Source organism: Solanum dulcamara, chromosome 2 (genome assembly GCF_947179165.1).
Source record: "Solanum dulcamara chromosome 2, daSolDulc1.2, whole genome shotgun sequence".
Taxonomy (NCBI): domain Eukaryota; kingdom Viridiplantae; phylum Streptophyta; class Magnoliopsida; order Solanales; family Solanaceae; genus Solanum; species Solanum dulcamara.
The window spans coordinates 24,740,439-24,750,067 of NC_077238.1; positions in this window are offsets into that span (position 1 = coordinate 24,740,439).

The following is a 9,629-nucleotide window of genomic DNA, read 5'->3' on the forward strand; positions in this document are numbered from 1 at the left end:
CTTTTAGGATCCGACCAAATATTTCACATATATACCATGTTACTAAAGCTAGCATGAAAAGAATTATATACAAGAAGAACTAAACTCAACAAATAACATTGATGTAAAAAATAAAAAATTGCATATCATTAATTAAAAGGATAAAAGGATTTGACGACAAGTCAACCTAACTAAAGGTTATAATCCCGTAATAATTTAAATAAATAAATAAAATTACGAAAAAAATAAACTAACCAGAATAGTACAAAATTAAAGGAAAAAAGAATTTAACTTATCAAAACAAACATAATAAAATCGGCTTATAATCCTTAAAGACCAAAATAACAAAAATGATGCAAACTATACTACCAAGACTTCTTCCTCATAAGGATAGAGATATGTTTTCAATGTCTAAGCTTGACAGGCTAGCCACTGAGTTTCGCATCCACAGAGTCATGAGTTGGCAAGGGATTGTTAACAATGTTTGAATCACCACTCTCCTGCACCATAATTTTTTTTCTTGGATCATATCTTCTATTGCCTTCTTTAGTGTCCAACAATCTTCTATGCTGTGTTTCTGTACATTAGAATGATATTCACATCTGGCGGTGGGAATAAAAGCCCATGAATTTGGATTAATACGATTTGGAGAAATTTGTGTAATCATGTCATACTGCATCAATTTATGAAATAAACTTGTGTACGGCTCTCCAAGTAGAGTGAATATATCATGTCGTCTCCTATTTTCATCAAATTCTTGTCTTGGACGAGGATAAAAGGGTGGTCAAAAATTCTGAGGAGAAGGACGTGAGTTTTGATGTGTTGGCGCTCGCCATTGGGGATAGTTTGGTGGATGTGCTTATGGTTGTGCACTATAGACTACATATTGAGGTGGGAAAATAGACTGTTGTGTGTCTTGCATGGGGTGATAGTGATGGGACTGAGATGGTGCATATCGATAAAGTGGACCCCTTGGACTTTTTTGTGTGCCTGACATAACAGTTTCTACATCCTTCTTCATGTTCTTTCCCCCAAGACTTCCCGATCCATTTTTAATCACTTGGGTCATGGCTTTCAAAGCATCTTGGCTTACAATCTTTTCAGACTTAATTCCATTTTCCACCATTTCCCCAATCTTAATAACTTCGACAAATGTTTTTCCAACAATGGAAAGAAAATAATGAAAGTAGTCAGGTTTTTGCGCTTGAAGAAAAACATCAATCATTTATGTCTCCTTCATTAATTGGTGGCTTAACTCTAGCAACTTGCTCCTTCCACCTAATAACATATTCACAAAAAATTTCAGTGGTCTTTTTTCTCATGTTGGCAAGTGAACTACGATCTGGCACAATGTCAATGTTATATTGGAATTGTTGAACAAAACATCGAGCTAAATCATCCTATGTATGCCAGTTAAAAACATCTTATCTATGAACCATTTTGAGGCAATTCCAACCAGGCTTTCCTCGAAATAAGCCATGAGCAATTCCTCTTTGCCATCAACCCCTCTCAATTGATTGCAATATCTCTTCAAATAAGCTATAGGATCTCCATGGCCATCACATTTCTCAAATTCTGGAGTCTTAAAATTGATTGGTAAATGAACGTGAGGAAACATGCACAAATCACTGAATGAGACACTTTTGTGACCTCCCAATCCTTGCATATCTCTCACACTCTGCTCCAAACTTTCATTTTCCTTGTTATCTCCTCATGTTCCTCGCTCTTAGCAGTTTTTTCAATCTTTATCGGAGAAAAATCATGATGAACGTTGGATTGAAGATTATTATTAGATTTTTTTATCAATGGTGGTTGAGAAACTACATTACTCTGCTCAGTGGGCATGAAAAGTGGATTACTTATTACGGGTGCATTTTGAGGGCGCAGTGTGGAGGTTCCCGTAGTATGGGATACACTAATGAATGGGCTAAAACTAGGTGGATAAAATGGGTCACTTGTCGACACTTGTCCAGCCATTCCTTTAAACAATCCTTTCAAGTTCAAGAGTTAAAACACAGTGCTAGTAATGGTGAACTTCATGCCTGGTGGTAGTGGAGGAAGAACTACACCCCAGTGGCTCCAACTCAATCCATATCTGGATTTTCATCCTCTAGAGAAAAATCAACGGGCCGCTGTTGCACTCTACCTCTTTGCACTGGTGGAGGATATGAGGTGCATCTTCCACATCTTCTTCCTCCTCCTAGATTATTTTTATGTCCATTATTGCCTCCGGCTCGAGCTTCTGTAAGCTCTCTCAACCTTTGCACCTCGTGCTCTTGCACATTCATTTTCCTAATAAATTTCTGTAACTCAGGATTGTAAAGGAGAAGTGTTTCACCCTTACTTTGTGTATTGGTCATGCACAAACCTGTACCCTACACAAAAAAATAAAGTTAGGAAATAAGACTACAATCTGAAATAAATACTAAAAGAATATTTCAAAGTTGTATTCCTCGGCAATGACGCCGAAATTTGATACGCCCAACTTACACTTCTATTAAGAAATATAAAGTGGTCACTATCAAATATAGAACCCAAATAGGTCGGGGTCGAACCCACAGGGAATACAGATGAAATAAGTCTATTAACACTTAAACTTAATTGTAGTCAATATTTCTAGACAATAAAAGTGCATAAAGTAAATGGGGGGGGGGGGGTCTTGTTTAATAAATAAATGTTCACAGTAACAAAGTGAAACAAAGTTAAGGTTGTAAATAATATGAGAATGTAGCTAGGAATGTGTTCCCCATGATATGTAACTCAGTAGTCGTGTCATATAGGTGATATAGTATCAATGCGTCTCATGTAAAATCTAGCAATTTATGTACATCTAAACACCTCCCGATCCTATTAGATGAATTTCACTCATCACCTCCCAGTCTCAGAGCATATTACCAACTAACCTTTACTTTTGACCTCAGAAAACTATTTCCTCCCGGGCACAAGTTCTTAGACAAAGGTTTTGAACCTCGAATATCTGTTGTAGTTTTCTTTTCCTAATCACGACCCATCTCCCAAGAAAGTAATGAATACAGGAAATTTTTAACGCATTCACTCGTTAAAAGGAAAACAAAATAAAGAAAACTACAATGCGATGCTAAGCATTGAACAATAATCACCTATATGTTTACCTACTTTGTTATGCTGTCATGGTTCCCACTACCCTAGTTATAGGGTTTAAATACTCATATTCATAAGGAATGAATCAAGAATCAATGTAGAATTCATAAGACAGTACTTATATTTATGCAAATGAAAACCTCAAATCACAAGAACGAAGAACGGGTCAAGAACGAACAAAATATTGGATTGCACATTTGAATCATGAAAAGTATTTGAACTTATGTTCTCACAATGTTCACAATACTCAAAAATTTGTAAAAGTGCGTAACCCTTAAAATAAAAAGAGTTTGGGTATTTATAGAAGCACAAAACCTAATACTAAACCAAGCAGAGTTCACGCCAAGGCTTCACGAGCCATATTCATGTTCACGCCCCATGGTCATGCTCCGTGGTGTCTAAATTAGCTCCACAAATGTGTGGGCCTCTAATCCTTCATGGGCAATTTTCATGCCTCATTGTTCTCATCACGCCCCGTAATGGGGTTCGTGGTCCTTTCCTTGGGCAATTTCAAACTGATCTTTAGCATGTCTTTCACAATCCTTGGCCACGACCCGTGGTGGGCTCCACGACCAGTGAAGGGTATTAGGGAGTTCCACTTAGCCAAATTTCTCCTCAACTTCAAGCTTTAGCATGTCAGCATAGCGGCAAGCCATCACGGACCGTATAAGGTATCAGGAACTGTGGTAGCACTCGTAGTCCTTTGCTTGCAGCATTTCTATGCAAAAACTCCCCAGAACTCAAAAGAACCCTAAAACTCATGCACGACTTAGTTTTCCTGCAAAATGAACAAAATGCACATCATATATACAAAAACATGCTTGAAACTCATACTATCCCACTGTTTTGAGCATAAAAAATGTCATAAATATGCGATACATAAACGCCTCTAACTGTTTATGGAGCTGGTGCAGCTGACCTACGAAGAGGACACTATCTGGATAGGTGGTAGAGCTCCCCATAATCATATCAACCCTGTGGCGGTCTGCTCGCAACTAGAAGATGACCACCACAGCCTGAAGAACCCAACTGAAAAACACCTTGGCCCAGATTCAGACTGACACTAGAACTACCCTGATGGTGATGGTCACCCTCAAAAGCATGTAGAGAGGCTTGAAACAAGCAACTAGACTAACCCTGCTAAAACCTCTAGTGGGGCCTATCGTATGAGTCTGTGGACTTAAAATAGGGGCTGTTGTGTCTATCCTCTTGTCTAGAACTCTTTTTGCCATACTCGTGGTCCTCGTGATAGAGCTGCTCAAGTGTGCAGGCATGGTCCACAATGTCTAGAAAGGAGCGACTTGCTGATACCATGGACTGATTCTCAATCCACAGTTGGAGTCTCAATCCCCTAACAAAACACCAAACTCTTTGGTCTTCAATAGGTAGAATTATGGTGGAATGATGAGAGAGCTCGTGGAATCTGGCCTCGTACTCTGATATGGTCATTGAACCTTGCTCTAACCATGAAAATTGGTCACAAAGATGATCTATGACGCTTTATGAGATGAACCTAGCCAAGAAGGACTCTGAAAACTCTGTCCACGACACCAGTGGAGACCTACCTAGCCTATTCTTTAGGTATGAATGCAACTACTTTTTGGCAGGACCATCTAATTGATATATGGTGAAGTCGTCTCGTTGCGACTCCACTAATCCCAAAGCATGAAGCCACTCTCGTAAAATAGTAAGAAACTTATGGGTATCCTTCCCAATAGCCCCAGAAAACCTTAGAGGTGATAGTCTCAGAAACACCCGGAGCATCTTCTTTTCTTGTAATGGAATAATGCCATCCAAATTATCCGGCCAAGCGGCGGCAGATGCCAATGACTGTTAAACCTCTGGAGCCGCTGGTGTAGGCAGACTCTGCTGTGCTGGTATAGCTGGAACAATTTCTCTCTGCATGCCCCTAAGTATGGCCATGAGATGATTAATAGTAGCCTGAAGGCCGGGCCCATAATAGGTAAGGGTGGTGGCTAGGCTAGTCCTATCCCTACCGACTTGTGATAATCTGGAGCAACCTATGGCTTCACCTTTAGCTCCGGAGTCTGCTCTCTAGCATAGATTGGTGCTGCAGCCCTACCATGACCTCTTGGTGGACCTTTACCCTTAGTTGGGGCTCTATCTATGGGCCCAACTGCATCACCCCTGGCTGCTCTACCATACATGCTAGCCTTCCTATAAAAGAGAGGAATAAGTGAGATTTCATGAAACTGATAAGACATGTACTACACGAAAGTGATACAAAAGTGAAAGAATTCCTAAAGACATCATATAGCCTCCCAAAGATAAGTTTAGGACATTTCTGCACCGATCTGCAGGACTCTACTAACAGTTAGCTCTATAAAAGTGAGACCGGTGAACCTGGGGCTTGATACCAACTTATCACGAACCTATTCTTTAAGTCATGATGGTGCCTACTATAACCCACCAACTGGCAAGCCAACTCATATCCCAGAACTACAAGTAATGGGATTATCTAATTCTAAAACCAAACAATAACAGAAAGCAGGAATCACAAATGAAAGAAGCAAGCCAAAACTATATACAATAAAAAGGTCCCTCCTAGAACTTGGAAGTCACAAGTACAGAGCTACTAACAAAATAAATACAAAGTCCTAAAAGTGGACCATGGAAACAAGACTGTCTCAAAAAGTAAAAGACTAGTCATAATATATATAAAAGGAGAAGGGTAAATCCAGAACTCCGTGTGCTCACCCTAGCCTTAGAATTAGACTGCAACAAAGTCGATATCAACAGCGAAAGTTAGTGCTCAGACCTACATCACAAAAATAGATGCAGAGTGTGAATACTAAATCAATAGGTACCTAGTAGTCATCATAGGCCGACTGAGCAAGAAAAGTAAAAGTAATATGACAGGCTAGAATTTAAAATACAACTAGAAACAAGAACAAAAATCTGTCTGGGATGCACACGAGTGTACTAACACACAAAGAAAGAGAGAACAACTAACTAAATTTGATTGGGCTCCCATAAACCTGGTGGGTATACTCATGCATAAGTTTAAGCAAAACCCAAATGGACTGCTATACGCCAGACAAATATACAAAAGAGTTGAGTTCAATAAAGTTAATCTAACTAGGTTTCCAAGATTACCACAACCTTCCGTGTACTTAAACCAAACCAACCAAATGCCTAAAACTTTATCTATTATTGAATAGGAGCTAAGGACTTGAACTGAAGAAAAGATGAAGAAATCAAGGATTTTAACCAAGATTGTAGTAACCGAGGACTTGAACCAAGCCTGAGAATAATCATGGACTCAAACCAAGTATGACTATGGACAAGGACTTGAACTAAGGCTAAATATAGCTATGGACTAGAACCAAGATGTAAGTAGCGGTGGACTTGAACCATGGCTATAAATGGTAGTAGACTTAAACCATAGTTGTAGAAGATCCAAGACTCGAACCGAGGCTAAAATACCAAGGCATGGGCTTGAACCACGCTTGATTGAGTAAAACGAGCAGCTTCTGAATCAAGAATCTAATACATCAAAATTGAAAAAAATAAGGATCTAAAGTTCTAAGAGTAGTGTTACTGCCTAGCTAAGGCCTAGACCTAAGTCTGCTATATTAGTCTACAGGGAGTTAAGCCATTCAAAGTGACGTTGGAGAAATTCTAAGGCCTAATGGCTCCAAAAGTATGCAAGTCTATGGCAATCACTAGTCTAAGCCTTGACTAAGGCCAAATAAGCTTTCAACAACATACACAAGCCATAATAAAGAACACCACATGGTATGGATGATCAACTACTACAAAGGACATGCTTCACAACCCGAAATTCCTGAAAATAACCTACGATAGGGATTCTATGAATTTGAACATGATCAACTATGAATTCACCCCCAAATTCACACACATCATCATATAATTACTTAATCATGCTCAGTGTATGGAGAGGGAAGCCGTAGCCTATTTGTAGGCCGATCATACGTTCTCCAAATTAAGGTACCAAAGATTTCCCTTTCTGAATGGCCTCCAAACACTGCTATGCTATCAAAAATAGTTCCCAACATCAATAAGGTTGTTTAGACACTAAAATTACTATGAACAAAGATAGACCAATTTTGGAGGCTTAAACGGGAATGTAGGATGCCTCTGGGATTTTCAGTATTTACTTCGTGAAGGGGTCCAATTCACCTCCTCAAACTTATATTCCAAAATGGAACATAATTTGAGGCTTGGAACAATGGAAAATTAGTATGCAATAATTTCACCACTTTAGCTAAGAACAAGGGCCATAGAAGCATGTTTAAACTTAATTTTACCTCGAACGATAGGTCCCTAACACTTTCCAAATCTCAAACACGTTTACCTGACATATACCCACATACCAAGGTTTGAATAAACCAAAATAGAGCTAAGACGGAGAAGAAATCAAAGTTTGTAGTTCTTGGGACTAAGCTGATCACGCCTGGCCTTTTTTTTAAAAAGACCAGACACATTTGCTCATCATGATCGTAGGGAAGAAAGGATCCGATTGCGTCCTAATGAGATAAAGACCTTCACGATCGCAGAGGTTGGAACTCGTGATTGCGATGACAAAAAATTATCAATGCGGGTCAGTCCTTTTTCGAGATAGCGAGAGAAGGCTATTTGATTGCAGAAGGCAAGGAGACCAAACCCTTACGATCATGGCCAATGGCCTCGCTAATCTGAAGGGTACTGAGGTTTGTAACATCAACTGCTGCAACAACTTATTTTGTAAGTTGCAAAGTCGAAGATGGAGTGCTCAAGATTTATTTGGAATCTTGTGTGCGCAAATGAGATAAGATACCCTACCAAATTTGACATTCTAGACTGAACGATGCAGTCAAAATTTCCATGCGAGGTTATTTTGAAAAAAGTGGTCCTACACCCAAGTTTTAGCCAATTTCACAATAAGCCTTTAGATTAGACCGGAAGCCTTGGGAAGCATACAAAAGGTCATTCCAGACCAAACTCAATATTTTAAAACTAACCGTATTGACAAAATTTTCATCCAAGCACATTTCTAAGAATGTTGACCAAAGTAAAAAATAAGCCAAATTTCAAAAGCTAAAACACATAATTGTCCAAACTCGCACCAAATTGGGACTTATGTTGATTATGGTACTAGCCTAAAGTGACTATTCTAGAGCTGATGGAATCATCAAAATTTTATTCTGAGGTCATTTTCCTGACATTTTGACCGAAATCAACTTTTTAAGGTTCAAAAGCTCCAAAACAAGGATACAAGCATAAATCCCATATGAACGATCGAGCAACCGAACAATCAGTGCTACCAAGTCATAAATGAATTGAGGTCCCTATAGGAACACTCTAAATGACAAAAGGAATGTATTTAATCATAAATGATTTGGAGGGTCATTCAACATCCACTATGAAAAGAACTTTTGTCAGTGAAAGTAAGAATTAAGAAATACCTGAAGGCTGAAATAAGCCAGGGGACTGCTCTTACAGTCTCCTGCTTGATCTCCTAGGTAGCCTTCTCTACTAGACTATTCCTCGAACGGAGTTGAACCAGTGGAATGAGTCTAGATCGCAAGCAACTCACATCTTTTGCTAAAATGGAAACTGGCTCCTTAATAAAGGTCAGGCGATCATCCAACTCAATCGCATCATATTGAATCATATGAGACTCATCTAGAATATACCGGTGTAGAATTAAAACATGGAAAATCAGATGGATAGCTCAGAATGCTGAAGGTAAAGCTAGAAGTGAGCTGTGAGCCCTGGTCTTAGATAATAGATATCGGCACATCATGAAGACAAACTACCTCTTGAATGTAGATACAAACCAATCTCCTAGTGTTGAAGGAAGTATGAACTGGAAGGAGCCTTTTTAGTAGATGAAATTATAAAACTATACGACTCATCAGAAAAGGGCATAATAGTTACTTTTTTCTATATAACAGGATTATTAGTTACTCGTTGGATTTGTTCAGGATATTTTCCACTAAGAAATTTATATGAATCATTAGTTTTCCTCTTATGGAGTTTCAAAAACCAATATGAATATTATAAAGACAATTAAAAAAATTGTTACATTTCCACCTCAAAGTGAAATATAGTATTTAATTCTTTCTTTCATCTAATTCCTATTGCTGTTCTAAAAGTTATATTCTGAAATCTAGGAGATCCAATTTGATCTTGGGTTGACGTATGCCATATCTCCATAAGCATCCAAAGATGCCTACTTATTTGTAGTAAAAAAGCAAGAACATACATATGCTGACTTGGTCAATTGATCAATGATGACCAAAATACTATCAACACTTTTAGAAGTGCGAGGCAACCCCATAATGAAGTTTATGGTGAGACTCTCCCACTTCCACTCTGGAATGGGTAATCTATGAAGCTCGCCGCTGGCCTTAAGTGATCAGCCTTCACCTGTTGACAACACATGTATCGAGACACATAGTCTGCTATATCTCTCTTCATGCCGCTCCACCAGTAATATTATCTAAGATCTCGATACATTTTCACTGTGCCTGGGTGGATAGAATATATAGAATCATGGGCCT